The sequence below is a fragment of the Osmia lignaria genome, unplaced genomic scaffold, assembly GCF_051020975.1.
Source record: "Osmia lignaria lignaria isolate PbOS001 unplaced genomic scaffold, iyOsmLign1 scaffold0047, whole genome shotgun sequence".
Taxonomy (NCBI): Eukaryota; Metazoa; Arthropoda; class Insecta; order Hymenoptera; family Megachilidae; genus Osmia; species Osmia lignaria.
In genome coordinates, this window is record NW_027478188.1 from 207,501 (window position 1) to 217,500 (window position 10,000).

Below are 10,000 nucleotides of genomic sequence, written 5' to 3' on the forward strand. Positions count from 1 at the left end.
GAACTCCGAGAGTTCCCCTCCACGACGACCAGCAGATCGTCGGCAAAAGCCACGATGTACGTATGTTCTATTGTCGCGAGGTCGCGCAACAGTGTGTCGAAGAGAATGATCCAAATGGAGGGCCCGAATACTGAACCTTGTGGGCACCCCTTTGTGACCGGCTTAGAGGCTGTGAGGTATTCAGATGAGAGGATCACCTTACGGTCCCTGAAATAGTCGAGAATCACGTGGTAGATGTTCCTAGGGCAGTCGCGGTTTCGAAGCTCGGCTGTTACAGCTGGCCACCACACGTTGTCGAACGCTCCCTTGATATCGAAGGAGAGCGCAATCGCGTGTTTAGCAGTGGAGGATTGGACGATTCTCTGCAGTTCGTGCAGAGCATCGTCCGTCCCGCAGCCATGTTTGAAGCCGTATTGGGCTCGAGAGGAGTGAAGTGGTGCGTATATTATGTCCCTTAGGCTGTTGACAATGAGCTTCTCCATGATTTTTCCCAGAACGGGGAGGAGACATATAGGGCGATAAGAGGCTGGGTTGGATTCTGGTTTGTCAGGGCCTTTGAGAATGGCCCTGATTTTTCCAGTTTTCCATGTGGGGGAGAAAAGACCGAATTTAAGGCAGCCGTTGAAGATCGTTAGAAACGCGTTAGGGGATTGGCTGAAGGCCATCTTCAAGGCAGGGACTTCTATGCCGTCCGGACCTGGGGACCGGTTGTTCCCGAGGTTTCTGATTATGTGGCTCAAAGTTGTAATATTAAATTCAGGCGCATCTTCCGTGTTTATGGGTAAATTATAGTCGCGGCGCGTTTGGGTATGCGACTCGCTATCGGGAGCAGAGTCATCAGGACTGAGGGCTGTAAGTAGCGCATTCGCGCTGTCTAGCCAGCTATTTGTGTGGCTGTCCTGGTGCAGGACCGAGGTCAGCAGTGGAGGTGGGATGAGTTTTCTGAACGCCAATCTATATGGGGAGGACCATGGATTCTCGAGGCCTGTCCGAGTAACGAACTCTCTCCAGCCATTTTTAGCGGAAGTGCGGAAAAGCTTCCGATACTCTTTGTGAGATCGAGAGTACGCGCGACGTTTTTCTTCCCGTAAGTCGGGTTCCCTTTCTCGTTGATAGGCTCGTCGAAGCCTATTGACGTTCCGTTTTTGCTGTGTTAGTTCCGGAGTCCATCCAGGAATGGCTCTGGGATACCATTTTTTCCTGGGGATGGAGAGCACAGACGCAGTCAGGATAGCGCTCTCCAGGTGGTGAACGGCTCTCTGAACATCGTCGCGTGTTGTGAAGTCCAACGTGGGAGGGTTTTCGGAGAGAGTTCGGGAGAATTCTTCCTTAAAGCGGTCCCAGTTGGCTTTGTGGCAATTGAATCTGCCCGGAAGGGGCTGTGCGGGTTCAACGGGGGAGAAACTGCTTATTTCAAGCAGGATGACATTATGGTCACTGGAGGTCCTGCCATCAAGGACTTTCCAGGAAAATTTTAGGTGGTCCGTTTCTGTACTTCTGAGGGTGACGTCGATGTTCGACGCTCCTCTGTGATTATGAAATGTTGGGGGCTGTCCCATGGTGTTGATTATCCTGAGATTATTCTGCAGGATAAATCGTTCAAATATGCGCCCGCGAATATACGAGCGGCATCGTCGGCTGCGTGAGTTGGAGGGGACTGGCAGGTCGTCCCACAATGGGGACCTTGCGTTGGAGTCAATGCCGAGAATGATCGGTTTACCGCGTAGGGTGTCGATAATGTTCTGGAGCGCCGTAATTCCAGATTCGATGGAGTCAGCGTACTGGAAATAGCAACTGACTAGATATATGTGGCCGAAAGGGCCTGAGATTTCGACGCATGTGGTATGGCTGTCCGATAAATGGCTGAGTTTGAGGGTCGTGAAGGTAGAGCCCTTCACGAGGATTGCTGCTTGGCAGTTTTCGCCACGCGGCGCACCGTGAATGACTAAATTCTGGGAGCCGAAACCAGTGATCCTCCCTGCGATATTATATGGTTCTTGCGCGAGAATGGCATCGTATTCTCCAGCGTTTAACCTCTGAGATATCTCAGCTGTCACCAACCGGGAACGTCGCATGTTAATCTGCGCAAGTTTCAGTGTCGGAGAATGGTTTGAGACGTACTGCTGGGAAGTTGGTATTTGAGGTCGAAGGGGGGGAGAGAGCGAACCGATACGCGAGGGTGTGTCAACCATTATCGGTAGTTGATACGGAATGCTTTTTCAAGCAACGCGGAGGAACGCGAGGGGCAGTTTTTATTTCCAGCACTGTGGTTGTGCGGGAGATGACGAGCGCGGCAGTTGGCACAAGAGGGGTTCTTATCGCGGTTTGGACACTCCTTGTTGGAATGCCCAGTTTTCGCGCAGAACGCACAGATGGTCTCACTGCTCTTGCAGTATTTATCGATATGGCCATACTTCTGGCACTTAAAACACCGGGTGGCGACGAGGTAGTCAGCTACCCGACAGTTTGAGTAGGAGACGAAAATTTTTGCTTTTGGCAAGAGGGCTTCGCGAATGGGGTTGGAGACTTCTACAACCCAGTCGTTTCCTTCCTTGTCCTTGCGCCCAACTTTGAAGAGTGGTCGCAAGACTGCTTTATCAATGACTGGGGAGGAGTGCAAATTTTGAGCACGGATGTGCTCAGCGATGTCGTCGGCTTCCAATTCTTTAGGGATATCGAAGACGATTATGCGGGGAAGTTCCGCTTTTGGAGAGGCTACTTTGAATCCAGCCTTTTGCAGAACTGGATTTTCGGTGAATAATTTGAGATCCCTTGCGTTTGGTGTTTCCACAATTATGCCACCATCTCTGGTGGGCCTGACGGATTTTATGCCAACTTGCGCTTTACGCAAGTCGACGTTCTTAAAGATTAACTTCTTCGTGGTTGCACTGTCACATTCCATGGTATTTTCGGGGCGAATTTCCACGCAATGCCGCGCGGGAGCAGAGCGCGCGGTAGCGATTACCTGTTCGGTAGCCACACGTGGCTTGTTTGGGAGAACGCCGTTTGGCGCAAGGAGAGGTTGCGGAGTGGGGGTAGCGCGAGCGCTAGTAGTGGGGAGCGCGGAGTGGGGGTAGCCTGCGTCAGCGACACTACGCCGCTGCGTGGCGAGATTTTTGCCCGCCATGCGGGCGTACGAGAGAGTCGGGGTGGTGGGGGGAGCGGTCGCAGCGACTGGTTGCGACGCTCGGCCAGTTTGGGAGACCCGGTGGGGAGAAGACTGAAGCGCTTCTAGGGCGCCTGATAGAAAATTGTTGCGTAACGCGAGGCGCGTTACTATACGATTTAAATCGGAGACGCGCTCCATTATGTAGGTCGTCTGTGTTTTTCCAATTTTCTTGCCCTCATCAAGGCAGTATTTGAGCACCTCGTCTACTAGAGACGTGGCTTTGCTCGCATACGCCTCAGTGGGGATATTGTCGTTGGCCGATATGTATTTGGGGGGCACAGCGGTGTTAGGGTGCCGCGAATTACCTGTATTAATCGATGGTTTGGAATCGGGCGTAGTATAGTCAAGTCCACTTACCTGTTTGTCGTCCTCCTCTTTGGACACGCTTATTTTCGAAGCCTTCTTGGCTCTCAGGCGGAGGCTCGTGTCTGTGTCCACGTGGCAGGAATCTGACGATTCATCTTCGTCTGTCGGGCGTCGAATACGTTTCCTAATGGCTGGTTTGGCTACCTTCGGGGCTGTCGTGTCCACGGCACTGGATGTGTCCATCTCGTCCTCGCTGCTCTTTTTCTTCTTCTTCTTCTTCTCCTTCTTCCTCTCGAAAGCAGGTTTTACGAAGGGCCTTTCGTCAGTATCACTCATTGTTCTGCTGGTACGCGCTACCGCGCGCGCTCAAATTTGCCACGTGTACCTGCTCACGCACCGCTCGACCGAACAAGGCCGACGCCGCTGACGTCACCCTGCGCGTGGGGAAAACCCACGGACAAAGGACGACGCTAGGTGAACAAAGGAACGCACACAGAATCTAAGATAATGCGAATATTGCAGCCGTGATATTAAAAACACGATGTTTGCATTAATGATAATGCTATGCTCTTCACGGATAGCAAGTTTTAGAAATATCGGAGGCGATTTTCGTCCTTCGAAAAGAATTTTCACAGAATTTTCGTCCGCGAGCACGTAGGATTTCTCCCACTTTAGTTTGTGTTAGTAAGATCGACACGGCTCACTTTTATCACAGCACTTGGTTTATATAGTGCTGAAAAGCACTGTATTCGGATATTTACGCGATGCGTACGTGACGCTTGGGCTGCACAAGATGGCGGCGTTGGGCGTAGCCTTCTACCTGGCACGGAGCGCTCGGAAACACGTCCGCTCGGCTCGAGCGTTCAGGTAAGACTGAGTAGATAGGGACAGATGTCTTTCGTGATTTTACGTGCGGTTACTACCTTTACGGTTCCACCACACGGCCCCCATGGGCGTGGAATTGGGATGCGCCCAATCAGCGCGTCCCCGCCAAGGCGGTGGACTACCAGATCGGCACCAGGTAATCACGGGACCTGGTACCAGACCTCTGGTGGGGCCGAGTGACTTTCCAACACTCTACCAGCTATGCAGGCTGGTTCCCGAGCTGAGGGTACGCAGCTCACCCGCCGAAGGCCTGAGTAGAGGTCGAGACACACCACCAGGCCCTCTTGCCAGCACGCGGCCTAACCACTGCCCCCGCGATGGTCCTTCCCACGACCGGGGTCAGGGTAGTAACCCTGAGGGCGCCCCGGTCCCCGCGGTACCAGTCACGACCACTGGTGAGATCGGCGTGGCCGAAGCCACTCCCATGTATGGAGGCCCCGCAGCCTCCGGCACTGGTCAGCCAGCGATTCGGGTGCGTGGGGACGCCAATCCCCAAAGGGCACGAAGCAGGAATCGATCGACAGGTCTTTCAGCCTGCTCGTGCCCCCCCTGCGCCATCCTCACGACACCCACACATTCACGCTAAACATACATTCTTCTTCTTCTTTCAAACACCTCTCTCGCATACGTACAAAACCGTTCATACTTTTCCTTGCATACTAGCACACCACTCACATCCACACTACCATCCTCTCTCCTTACCACACCACATTCACTCAGGTCCCGGAGATCCTCATACATTGAACATTCGGCCAACACATGCATCCAATCCTCCCGCTCAGCTCCACATAGACACCGCTCACTCACACTCAGACCACGCTTATACAAAAATGCATTCATACTCCCATGCCCAGTCAACAAGAAACATGCATACACATTCGGCTCAAACTGCACACACCTCTCCGCAAACCTAACATTCGTAATATACTCATACGTAACACGCCCTTTCTCGCTTTCGTCCCATCTTCTCTGCCAACGATCATACGCTCTCTCATCTACCATTTTCACACAGTCATCCACCGCTCTTCCATCCAAGTCGTTCGAAGCAACGATTTCATTCACACCTACGCTACTGCCACTCCTTAGTCTATAACACACACCCCTCCTTACACACTCCAGGTCCCAAGGCAAGGTGCCCATCAACACTTGCATACTTTCCGTCGAAACGGTTCTACATACATTCAAGCATGCGTACAATACCACACGCTGACATCTATTCATCAAATCTCTCGCATATTCATATTGCATCACTTCATACCACACACTCGCACCGTACATAACACACGCAACAAACAGTCCCTTGTATACAAGTCTCACCGCTCTCTTCCTCATACCCCATTCACTCTTCAACACTCTCCTCATCGCACCTACAACATTCATTACCTTAACCCTCAAGTACTCCAAATGCACTTTAAAGTGCATTCTCTCACTCATCCAAATTCCTAAATACTTCACACTCACCACATACTTAATTGGTTTCCCATTCATACGCACAATCGGACGTCTACTCGCAGCCATACTACCTTTCAAAAGCATTGCCACAGTTTTACCCTCGGACACACTAACACCCACTTCCGCACCCCACTCACACACTATTGCCATCCACTCTGCTCCCTTTCGTTCAACTTCCATTCGGTTCTGTCCCTCCACAATCAACGTCAGGTCGTCCGCAAAGGCAACACACTTGCACCCGCATTCTCGCAGGCGCCGCAGGAGTTTGTCCATCCTCCCGATCCAGAGAAATGGACCGGAAGTGGACCCCTGCGGACACCCTCGCTCAACATCCTTCCACACAACGTCATTCGCACTACACATACACGCTACCCTCCTCTGGAAGTAACTCTTCCAGAGGGGCATCTCTTCACAACCTGTCTCATTCAACCATTCAATCACACTACTCCACTCTAGATTGTCAAACGCTCCTTTAAAATCCACAAACACTCCAAGCACATACTTATACTCACTCTCTTCCACATACCCTCTCATTCTTAGCCAAGCACTCTCCGTCGAACGGCCCCTGCGAAAGCCGTGCTGTGCATCATCCATACTATCACACACTCTCTTTTCATGCCTTTTCATCATCATTCGTTCCAAGGTTTTCCCTAGCACAGACAACAAGCTAATCGGTCTATATGACGCAGGGTCCGAACGCGGTTTCTCCGGGGACTTCAGGAGAACTACCACACACGCTTTCTTCCACTCGTTCGGAAAGTATCCGGATTTCAAGCACTCATTATACAATCTCAACAGATATCCCGGAATTGCATACCAAATCATTCGTAACATTCTCACCGTTATTCCATCCATGCCAGGTGCCTTACCCAGTTTCGCTGCCATTATTGCCTCATTCACTTCATCCCATTCAAACTCCTCTATCTCATCCGTCCTCTCACCCACAATACTTACTCCTCCTGACATACTCGCAGCTGGGAAGAATCGCTCCAACAGCACTTCTGCACATTCTCTCCACGTGGAGTAATTCACTCCATCAACATTCAGCGAACTCATTCTCTCCCGCCCAGTCTTACCTCTACACACCCTGTACACAGGGCCCCATGGATCCAGGTTTGACGATACACTCACGAACTGTCGCCAGTCCTCCTCTTTCGCTCTCAGCATCTCCCGCTTGTACTCACTCATCAAACTTTTATACCTACTTAGTCGCGCATCCACATCCTCGCTTCTTCTCTTTCTAGCTCTCTGCCATAACTTCCTACTCCTTCGCACTTTAGCCCTCAACTTCCTCAAATCATCCGTCCACCACGCTATCTTCCTGTCATTGACTCTTTTCTTCTCTTTCATCCTCTTATCATTCACGCTCTGGATCCATTGCACCATACACTCAAGCATCCTATCCACGTTTGTCCCATTCCACACATCCTGATCACACGTCGACGCATACTCCATTAAATCATTCTTGTATCCTTCCCAGTCCACGTCCTTGCACACCCATCGCTTGCACACACTTGAGACATTCTGCTGTCGCTCATCGCACATCATCCTAATTAATATCACATTGTGATCACTTATTCCCCAGTCTCCCTTCACTTCCCATTCAAAACGGCACCTGGCTGACAATTCATTCACCAGAGTGACATCAATGTCACTCTGTCCTCTCACTCCCGAGAAAGTATAATACTCACTCGGCTCATTCAACACAATCATGCCATTCGCTAACACCCATTCTTCCAAAGTCCTTCCACGCATCTCATTCTCCCTACTGCGTCCCCCGCCCTTACTATACCATAAAGGCGAGGTCGCATTCGCATCCATCCCAAACAACACACGCTTTCCCCTCACATGCTCTTTCACTCTCTCCATGTACGTCAGGTACGGGACAATGTCATGGCCATACCTGCAGTACACTGATACTACATACAGCTCCCCAAAGTCCCCTTTGATCCACACACATACACCATATTCGTTTGTGCATTCACTCACACACATCGCTTCCACGTTCACGTCACGAATAACAACTGCAGCCTTGGCAGGGTTACTCTCACAAACATACACACGCCACGCGCTCGGTAAACCTTTCACACACCCATGCGACACATACAGCTCTTGCAAAAGAGCAACACTCACATACTGTTCATTCATAACATTACCCAGATCACACAACACACCATACGCTCTCTGACAGTTACACTGCAATATCCTTAGATTCTCACCAGTCATCGCTAATTCTCGCTTTCTCTCTTTCCAGCATTCTCACATAATCCGGGCATTCGCAGGACAAAACCGAATGGTTGGCATCTCTGCCTTTCATCTTACAGTTCCGACACACACATGCACTTCTACACTTATCCTTCAGATGTCCACTCTCTCCACACTTCTCACACAATCTCTCTTTCACACTACATTCACGCATCATATGTCCGAAGGCAAAACACTTATAGCAACGCATAACATTCACAAACTCTCTCACTTTACACGCTTTCCACTTAACATACACTCGTTCTTCACTCATCAACACATCACGCATCCTTTTCGACACCTCCACAATCACATTACCCACATCCGCACCTTTCTTGCTCGCTCTACTCACAATACGCGCCCGTTCTTTAAATTCCATCTCAACCACTCCAGCAAATTTTAAATTCTTCACATACAATTCACTCATAAACTCGTCATTCGTCATATCATTCGCAACATCAAACACAATCAATTTCGGACCCACTCTCTTAGGCATCTCAACCTTGAGACCTAGCTCAGCAAACTTTCTGCATTCCCTCAGCATTTCCATTTCCCTTGCACTCGCCGCTTCGATCGCCACTCCTCCGCTCCTAGTCTTTCGCACAGCTTTCACTCTCACATTCAGACTTCCGCTCACACCACGCATCACCTTCTCTTTCACCTGCTCACTCGTCATCTTCTCATTCTCATCCATTGCCTTCACAACTACCGCAAAGGACTTCACCTTTGCTTTCTCACCCACACTATCACTCGTCACACGATCAGACACACCAGTTACATTCTTTCCAACAACACTCGCAAAACTTCTCGACTCAGGCACACAGACATGCTCATCCAAATTCCTCCTGCACTCTTCCAGACCACCAGACAATCTCTCATTCTTCCCAATCATCCTCATCACACATTCCTCATACTCACTCGCACAACCCAAAACAAACTCACTCACTACCTTGGACACACGGTTGGCTTCGGTAAAAAGAAACTTACGCAATTTCTCGCCAGTAGATAGGGACAGAAGGGAATCTCGTTAATCCATTCATGCGCGTCACTAATTAGATGACGAGGCATTTGGCTACCTTAAGAGAGTCATAGTTACTCCCGCCGTTTACCCGCGCTTTTTTGAATTTCTTCACGTTGACATTCAGAGCACTGGGCAGAAATCACATTGCGTCATCACCCGTGAGGGCCATCGCAATGCTTTGTTTTAATTAGACAGTCGGATTCCCCTAGTCCGTGCCAGTTCTGAGCTAAGCGTTGAATGGCGGCCGAAGAAGCGACCACGACGGCGTTAACCGCCACGGAAGCCTCGCAGCAAGGAAGATCCGCGGGAGGCCAAGGCACGGGACCGAGCTCGGATCCCGGGACGCGACCGAAGTCGCCAACCGTTCACCTCGCCCAGGCCCGGCACGTCAGCCAGACCCGCTTCCCGACCAAGCCCGACACGCCCCGCTCCTCAGAGCCAATCCTTATTCCGAAGTTACGGATCCAATTTGCCGACTTCCCTTACCTACATTAATCTATCGACTAGAGGCTCTTCACCTTGGAGACCTGCTGCGGATATGGGTACGAACCGGCGCGACACCTCCACGTGGCCCTCTCCTGGATTTTCAAGGTCCGAGGGGAAGATCCAGACACCGCCGCAACTGCGGTGCTCTTCGCGTTCCAAACCCTATCTCCCTGCTAGAGGTTTCCAGGGAACTCGAACGCTTATACAGAAAAGAAAACTCTTCCCAGATCTCCCGACGGCGTCTCCAGGTCATTTTGGGTTACCCCGACGAACACTCTTACGAGGGCCCGAATGGTATGCGGTTCCGCTGCCGGGTTCCGGAATAGGAACCGGATTCCCTTTCGCCCAATGGGTGTGCATCTTTGCAACTACTTCTTATAAATTCGATTTAGCCATATTTAACAGTTTTGTTGTTGCTTTTTAACTGAGAGCTTTAG

The 10,000-nt window shown here is 50.8% G+C and overlaps 1 pseudogene; it reads right to left on the bottom strand.

Annotated features, from left to right (window-relative positions):
• Window positions 1–9,014: 9,014 nt before the first annotated feature.
• The window catches only part of LOC143307181 (large subunit ribosomal RNA), a 2,913-nt pseudogene continuing 1,927 nt past the window's right edge, over window positions 9,015–10,000 (bottom strand).